Consider the following 7,379-nt stretch of genomic DNA (forward strand, 5'->3'; position numbering starts at 1 on the left):
TATCATTTGCCATTCATTAAAAACAATTTTTTTTGCACTATTTTGGGCTGCTTCCTCTACCGCCACCTGAAAGTAAATTAAAAGGAATATACATTAATAACAATATAACAACAAGAGACACAGTGCGAAACAAATATTGGTTTGTACAAATTTCTTCAGAGTTTTTCCTGTCTTTTATTACTTCTTTTTATGTTATTATTTGTTTATTTCTTGAGATCTCACCAAACATTCACATATAGGACACACAATTAACAATATGACACTAGCACTGACACTAAACACTAAACACAAAAACAAGAGTAGCGTCTTCCTATTCCGGTTTTCATTCCAGGAATTTTATAAAATGCATTTATTATTTGTAAGCAGACTTCTGTATGTTATATTTTCTCTAAAACTAGTTTGTGTTCCGTTCTCTCCTTCTTCTGTTTTCAATTCTTCTGTTCCACATGTTTCCCACTACGTGTTTTGTCAATTCTTGGAACTTCTGTAGCTTTATTTTATCCTGTCTGATGTTTTCCCATGTTTCATTTTTGAGTTCGTCTCTAATATTTATTATATCTTCTCTAGTTATAAAGTGTGCACAAGTCCATGTTACATGTTCGGGTGTCTGGGCCATTCCGCAGATACATGTCTGATTTTCTTCTATTGTGATCCTGTATAAATGTGACTTAAATGGTCCATGGCCAGAAAGTGTCTCCATGGTCTCCTTATTTAGGTTTGGCATCTCTTTCCTTATTTGTATCGTCGGTATGTATTCTTTTAGTTTCTGTCCTTTACTTGAGTTTTCCCATTCCCGTTGCCATTTCCTTTCAATAATTTTATCTAACTCTGCTTCGTTATTTGGAATTTGTCCTAGTATTTCTAAAATTTTTGCATTTTCATTATTTTTCGTCCACATTTTATAGGCCTGTCTTAGTACCTGGAAATGTATTGGTTCTTCCTGAGCCAGTACCTGTAGAGCCTCCGTTGACATGGTTTTTATTACATTTAGGGTTCTTATAAGTACCCCTCTTTGTGCCCGATTTATTGTTTGTCTTAATTTTATGTTCATAAAAAGTCTGTGGCACCACACACTGGCACAATAGCTAAGTACTGGCATGATCACTGTTTTGTTGTAAGTTTGCAATATCCTCTTAGGGATTTGGTAGTCTCTTCTTGCTATTGTTAGTAATTTGTGTGCTATTTTTTTGCTCTTATTCGTAATCTCCTCTATATGTTTTCCGTAATTTAATTTTTAATCTATCCATACTCCCAGGTACTTAAACTCTTTAACTCTGTCTATCTTTTTGTTGGATATCTTTAGAATAGGACCTCTTTGAATTTTCTGTCCAAAAATTGTATACTTTGTTTTTGTTCCGGAAAGTGTTAAATTATTTGTTGAACACCATTTTTGCAGCTTTTCTAGTATTATGTTTCCCTTTCTTTCTACTTCGTGTCTTGAAGATGCCGACAACACTATCGCTATGTCATCAGCATAACCAACTACTCCTTCTGTTTCTTCAAGTCGATTAAGACATTTCAAACATGGATCCATTACAATATCCCAGAATGTAGGGCCAGATATGGATCCTTGTGGGCATCCTTTTGTACTATATGTAGTTATATTTTTATTTGGTGCTATGTATGTTGTGTTCCTATCGGTACAGTAATCTATCATCAATTCATACAGAGACTTTGGTACCCCCATTTCTTTAAATTGCTTAAATAGTGATGGCCACCATAGGTTATCAAAGGCCCCACTTATATCTACGTATATTACTACCTGATATTTCTCCGTCTTACCCTTTTCAATTAGTTCCAAAAGTCTCCTTATTGCAGTCTCAGTACTTCTTCCTTTCCGAAAACCATGTTGTAGCCTATCATTTTCTATATTTCTGTATTTGTTTAATCTTTTTACGATAACTCTTTCGAAGAGTTTGCCAATTGTATTTAGGAGACATATTGATCTGTAAGCTTTTGGATCGTCGTTCATTTTGTCGTCATTCTTTTTGATTATGACTAAATTGGCTTTCTTCCAGTTTTTAGGTACCCTTCTCTGTTTTAGACACAAGTTGTACAGTCTTGATAAGTATGGTGCCCATTTCTCCACTTGATCCTTGTATATTTCTGATTTTATATTGTCCGGTCCTGCGGCTTTCTTGTTTTTCAGCATTTTTATGTATGCTATTATCTCTTCGTTCGTAGTTTTTTCTATTTGTTCATCATTTCTAGGTGGTATTTTCATCTGATTTCGTACCTGCCTATGTTCATCGTTGTCTTTAGTTGGGTCGTCAGTCGGTAAGAGCTTTGTCATTAAATAATTTACTGTATTTTCCCAACCCTTGGTATGTTCTCCATTGTCCATTTTGAGGGTAGAAAGTGTTGTTGGCTTGTTTACTTTGTTACTAATTATTTTATATGGTTCGCCCCATATGTCTAGATTTATGTTTTCCCTTAAAAATGCTTTCCAACTTTTTAATTTTGTTTCTTTTAATTTATCTTGATATTTGCTTTTAATTTTTCTATATTTTTCTAATCTTCTTTCTTTGAGTTCGGCATCCCACCTGGCTTGGTATAATTTCCTTGCTTTTCTGGTTTTCGTTTTCAGATTTTGCAACTCCAAATTCCAAATTTTTTTTTGTTTTAATCGGTTTGTCATATTGTGATTTTGTTTTTGTTGAACTTTTGATAGCGTTTATTATTTCGGCTTCTATTTTTACTGACAAATCATCCACATCATCATCATCATCATTTATATTCGGTAAGTTTATGTTTCTCCAAAATTTTTCCCAGTTTATTCTTTTGGTGTTGTAGACTAGTGTGTTTTCTTGTGCTTTCATATTTTCTTTCACATTTGTACCATCAATCTCGAACATAATAACATTGTGCTCACTTAGCGTGGCCGTATCTAAGACCCTCCAGTTGCATATTCTGTTACTTAGTTGTAATGTTGATAATGTTACGTCTATATTCGATTCCCCACCTTGCGTGTTTCTAAATGTTGGCGGATGTCCTTCTTCGTTTATAACCACTAGCTCATTTTTCGCGATCATTTCTTCTAACTTTTTCCCTTTTTCATCCGTAATCCTACTATTCCAGATTGATGATTTGGCATTTGCATCCATACAAATAAGTATTTCGTCGTTTTTATATGTTTCGCATATTTTTGTCAAATTTATTAAAAAAGGTTCGCTGTCCAGACTAAACTGACAGTAGCAATTTATGATTTTATAATTTCCCATTTCTGTTTTAAGTTCGATGCTAATTGTCCACGGATCTCTAAATTGAATTAAATTTAATGTTTTGAAATTCTTGTTTCTATTTACTATAACTGCCATTGGTTTCTCTCCTGTGTTATTTTTGTTCGGTTTCTCCCCCGTGCCTGGTTTATCACCTGCGTTAGTTTTAGGTTTCTCTCCTGCATAGATAACTTCCATTGATCCCATCACCGTTAATTTATTGTTTTTGGTGTAGGGTTCCTGTATGAGAATAATATCTATCTCCTCTTTTTCTGCTAATTCTTGAATCTCGTCCATGACCGTTATTGAGTTTCCTACGTTTATCTGCATGATTTTAATCGTATTGTTTGCAGTTAATTCAACCATTTTGATGGTCAAGGATTAAAAATTTTGACGTGGCAATGTGGCCACTCTGCTTTATGGTCATAGACGATTCTCCCATATTGTTTAGCGAACTCTCTATACACCTTTTGCAAGTCCAGTGTCATTTCTCTTCTTTTGTATACTTTGTTGACATGTTCTAAAAGATTGTATGGATCAGATGTTATCCCATTTGCCTTTAGTTCTATTTCATCCACGTCTTCCAACTGCGGGAAGACAATGGTTTTTCCGAGTTCAATATGTTGTCGCACTAAGTGTCTCAATGCCGTAGTTAGCAATTTAGGTTCTTCTAATCTTCCAAGGATCATCTGCGTTTCAATGTTTTTTATATAGTTTTTCCGTGTCCGGTATTTGTTTGTTCTCATATTTTTCCCTTCCTATTAGTAGTCTGTCCATCTTGTCAGATGCATCCCAATCTGTTTTCTTTTCCATCTCTTTAATACTTTCTTTCATTATTTTTGTTTGTGAGTGTTCTAAGTCTTTTCTAACTTCATTCTCATTGTACCCATGACAAACCGTCTCGCTACATTCTTTTTCGTAATATTCAAGTGCCAGTTTTGAGCTAGTGAGGAGTCTTGAGTAGAAGTGAGGAGTCCTTCCATCTTTCCCTCTACGGCGCTAAGAAGACAATTTCTTCGCAAGATCTGTCCAATCCAATTGGCCTTACTACGACGAATGCTGGCTAAAAGCGTCATCTTCTCTCTTCCACGTTTTAAAACATATTTGTTTGTTAGTCTCTCCGTCCACTTTATCTTCATCTTCCTTTAGTATAATATTTTGAAGGTCTCTCTAAATATTGTTTTTCTAACTTTGGTAACGGTCAAGTCTCAGTCTCCAACCATACAGACCAACACTCCGCAAGAACGTGTTTTACAGGACATTCTAATGACTTGCTAATGATTTGAAGGGCATACTCGTTAGACATTAAACTGAAAGATTTCAATGACTTTCGATTTTTCGATGTTGATTTCTATTCCATATTATTTCTTATTGTCAATTATTCTATCCCGTCGTCTTTCTTCGGTTCTAGTTATAGTAACCGTGACATCCGAATATCTCACCTTGTTAATGATTTGCTCTCCAACTTCCAATTCTTCCTTCATTAAGCATTCAGTGTAAACGTCGAATAATTAGTGTGATATACTACATCCTTGTCTTACTCCTCAACCAATTTCCACACTATTGGTTTCTCCTTCATTATTGGTGCAACTTCAGTCGTTATTTTGTGTACAAGCTGCGAATGAGTCGACGATCCCTCCAGTTGACCCTGATTTCTCCAAGGATTTTCATAAGTTTCCTTCAATTGACCCAGTCGAAAGCTTTCTGCCAGTTGATGAAGCACAAACACAAATCTTCCTTTACATCAAGAATTCTTTCTGATATAATTATCATCAACCCAGTAGCATCTCTGGTTTCTTTTCCGAAATACGAATTAATCTTTCGCCAACATTTCTCCTATCTTACTTTTCAGCAGCTTATTCATACACAATAACACACTGAGCAAGACTATGTGATAATATGTTTAAAAAAAAACTATCACGTAACAGTTTTTGCGTCGCGCGCTACAATTTGGTGTGGGAAGAGTTCGTGGCCTAGGACCTTCATATATATATATATAATGGTTGCCATGGTCAAAAATGGGTCAACAATACAATGGAAATGCCCATAAGGCGCACATCTTTTTGACATATTTTTTGTATATCGTCCAAAATAGGGGGCGCGCTCCGTTGAGATTTTATGGAAGTGAGACTACACATTGAGCTCTATAAGTACGACTCGAGCCTGCGGAACAGGGAAACAAATCGGGTCAAAGTCAGGTGACGTACAATCTCCGATGCTCAGACTCGTTTGATATGAAGCAAACACCTTACCTTGTTCGTGCACATATCTATTCAAGGCACAGTAATCAGTTAAAGTACTGCACTTTTGTTTTATACGATCTTTCTCGGGAAGGGGACGATTGCATTACAGGATATTTTTGTCAATGTGCAAATGGAGCACGGACAGTTGGATGTTGTGCCCATGTCTTGCTCATTATTTGGTACTTAGGAATAGACAAAGAAATTACATCCCGTCCGAAGACATCGGCATTTTTGATGATTTATTTTATTCAGAAGAATACAAATGTAGATTCTTGGGCGATAACGATGAACCATTCCTGTCAGAGGATGAGGAAATCAACAATTGAATCCTTTTTGCATACTTACGTATATAACACATTGCATCGTACATAATAACTACCTCAACTGTCTGAGCGGTACTGGGAGTAAGGGAAACCTTGTAGCTCAGCTCAGGTAATATATCAATCATTTTGTACCTGTCAATACCACGTGTTACGCTAGTGCAATGATTATTTTTTCTGCGAACAATCTGTTCTTTTTATATGGTGCTCAATGTGCGAAATCCTAACTACCATTCAATTCCACTTATTTCATGTATATCAATACTACTCAGTGGAAATACGACACACGATTACGGCATTCTCTTTCGAAAGGTTTGCCTCATATGAAGCCAGTCTGAGTATCGGAGATGGTACGTCCCTTGAATTTGACCCGATTTATTTCCCTGTTCCACAGGCTCGAGTGTGACGACATTGACAGTGCTTGTAGAGGTCAATGCGTAGTTTCATTTCCATAAAACCTCAACGGAGCGCGCCCTTCTTCTGGGTGATAAAAAAAAAAAAAAAAAAAAAAAAAAGTCAAAAACATGCGCGCTTTATGGCATTTCCATTGTAATGTTGACCCATTTTTGGCCATGTTCCCGCTGAGTTATGGCCACTATTGTTTATATGTGAAGATCTTAGCCCACGACCTCTTCCCACAACAAATTGTAGCGCGCGACGCAAACGGGAGAACTTTTGGAACATCTCCTTTAGATAAACAATGAAATCTCACAAATTTACATAAACAATGGAATTACAAACAATTTTATTACCAAGTTCAGTAGTAGTCGAGCTCATTGCAATGTAGAGAATAATGCCCAACACTCATTCTGCTGATCGGAAATCATTATTATTATTAACGTCCCACGATAGTGCTCCGAGGGTAATCAACGAAATGATTGAAGAAAATGAAATGAAACGGAAGAACCCCAAGAAAACCCACATACATAATGTTTGTCCACCACAAAGTCCACTTGCTGTAGCTGGGATCGAACCTAAAACACCACGCACCAGAGTTAAGAGCTCTACCACTGTGCCACTGTTACTCCAACACAGAATATATTAATATAGAGATTTATTAATAAAACATGTATATCAATAAAATAAGAATACTATATTGTTTTGTGTTAGGCAACTAACTTTCGGTAATACAGAACGGAAGCAATGAAATCATCAAAATAATATGGTAACTATCCAATCATTTCCAATCCTATGTATTATGAGAAGAATAGCCAGCCTTCTTTACCTACTATGCGAAAAGACGCACGCGTATGGTCTACCAATCCTATGGTTCTTTATAACTATTAGGCTGAGCAAATCGAGATTATCCTTCTAAGAGTTGACAAGAAATAAGGCAGGCACCAAGTTATGACGTATTAACAATCGACAATTTAAATGTACAATTCATTTGAAGAAATGTTCTGCTCTTCTACTTTAAAATCTTCGCACTGCCAACCCTGAAGCTTCGCTATTGTTTAACATTTCAGTGTATGCGAACTTCCAAGTTAGGTTGAATTCATCACTTTATCACTTATCGATTTGATTTCACTCAGTAGAACTTGAAAGTCTCAAAGAAAACACACGCCATATTTAATTAAAATATCTAGGATTGTAAGAAC

This window comes from Thermobia domestica, chromosome 11, assembly GCF_964235325.1.
Source record: "Thermobia domestica chromosome 11, izTheDome1.hap1.1, whole genome shotgun sequence".
Taxonomy (NCBI): domain Eukaryota; kingdom Metazoa; phylum Arthropoda; class Insecta; order Zygentoma; family Lepismatidae; genus Thermobia; species Thermobia domestica.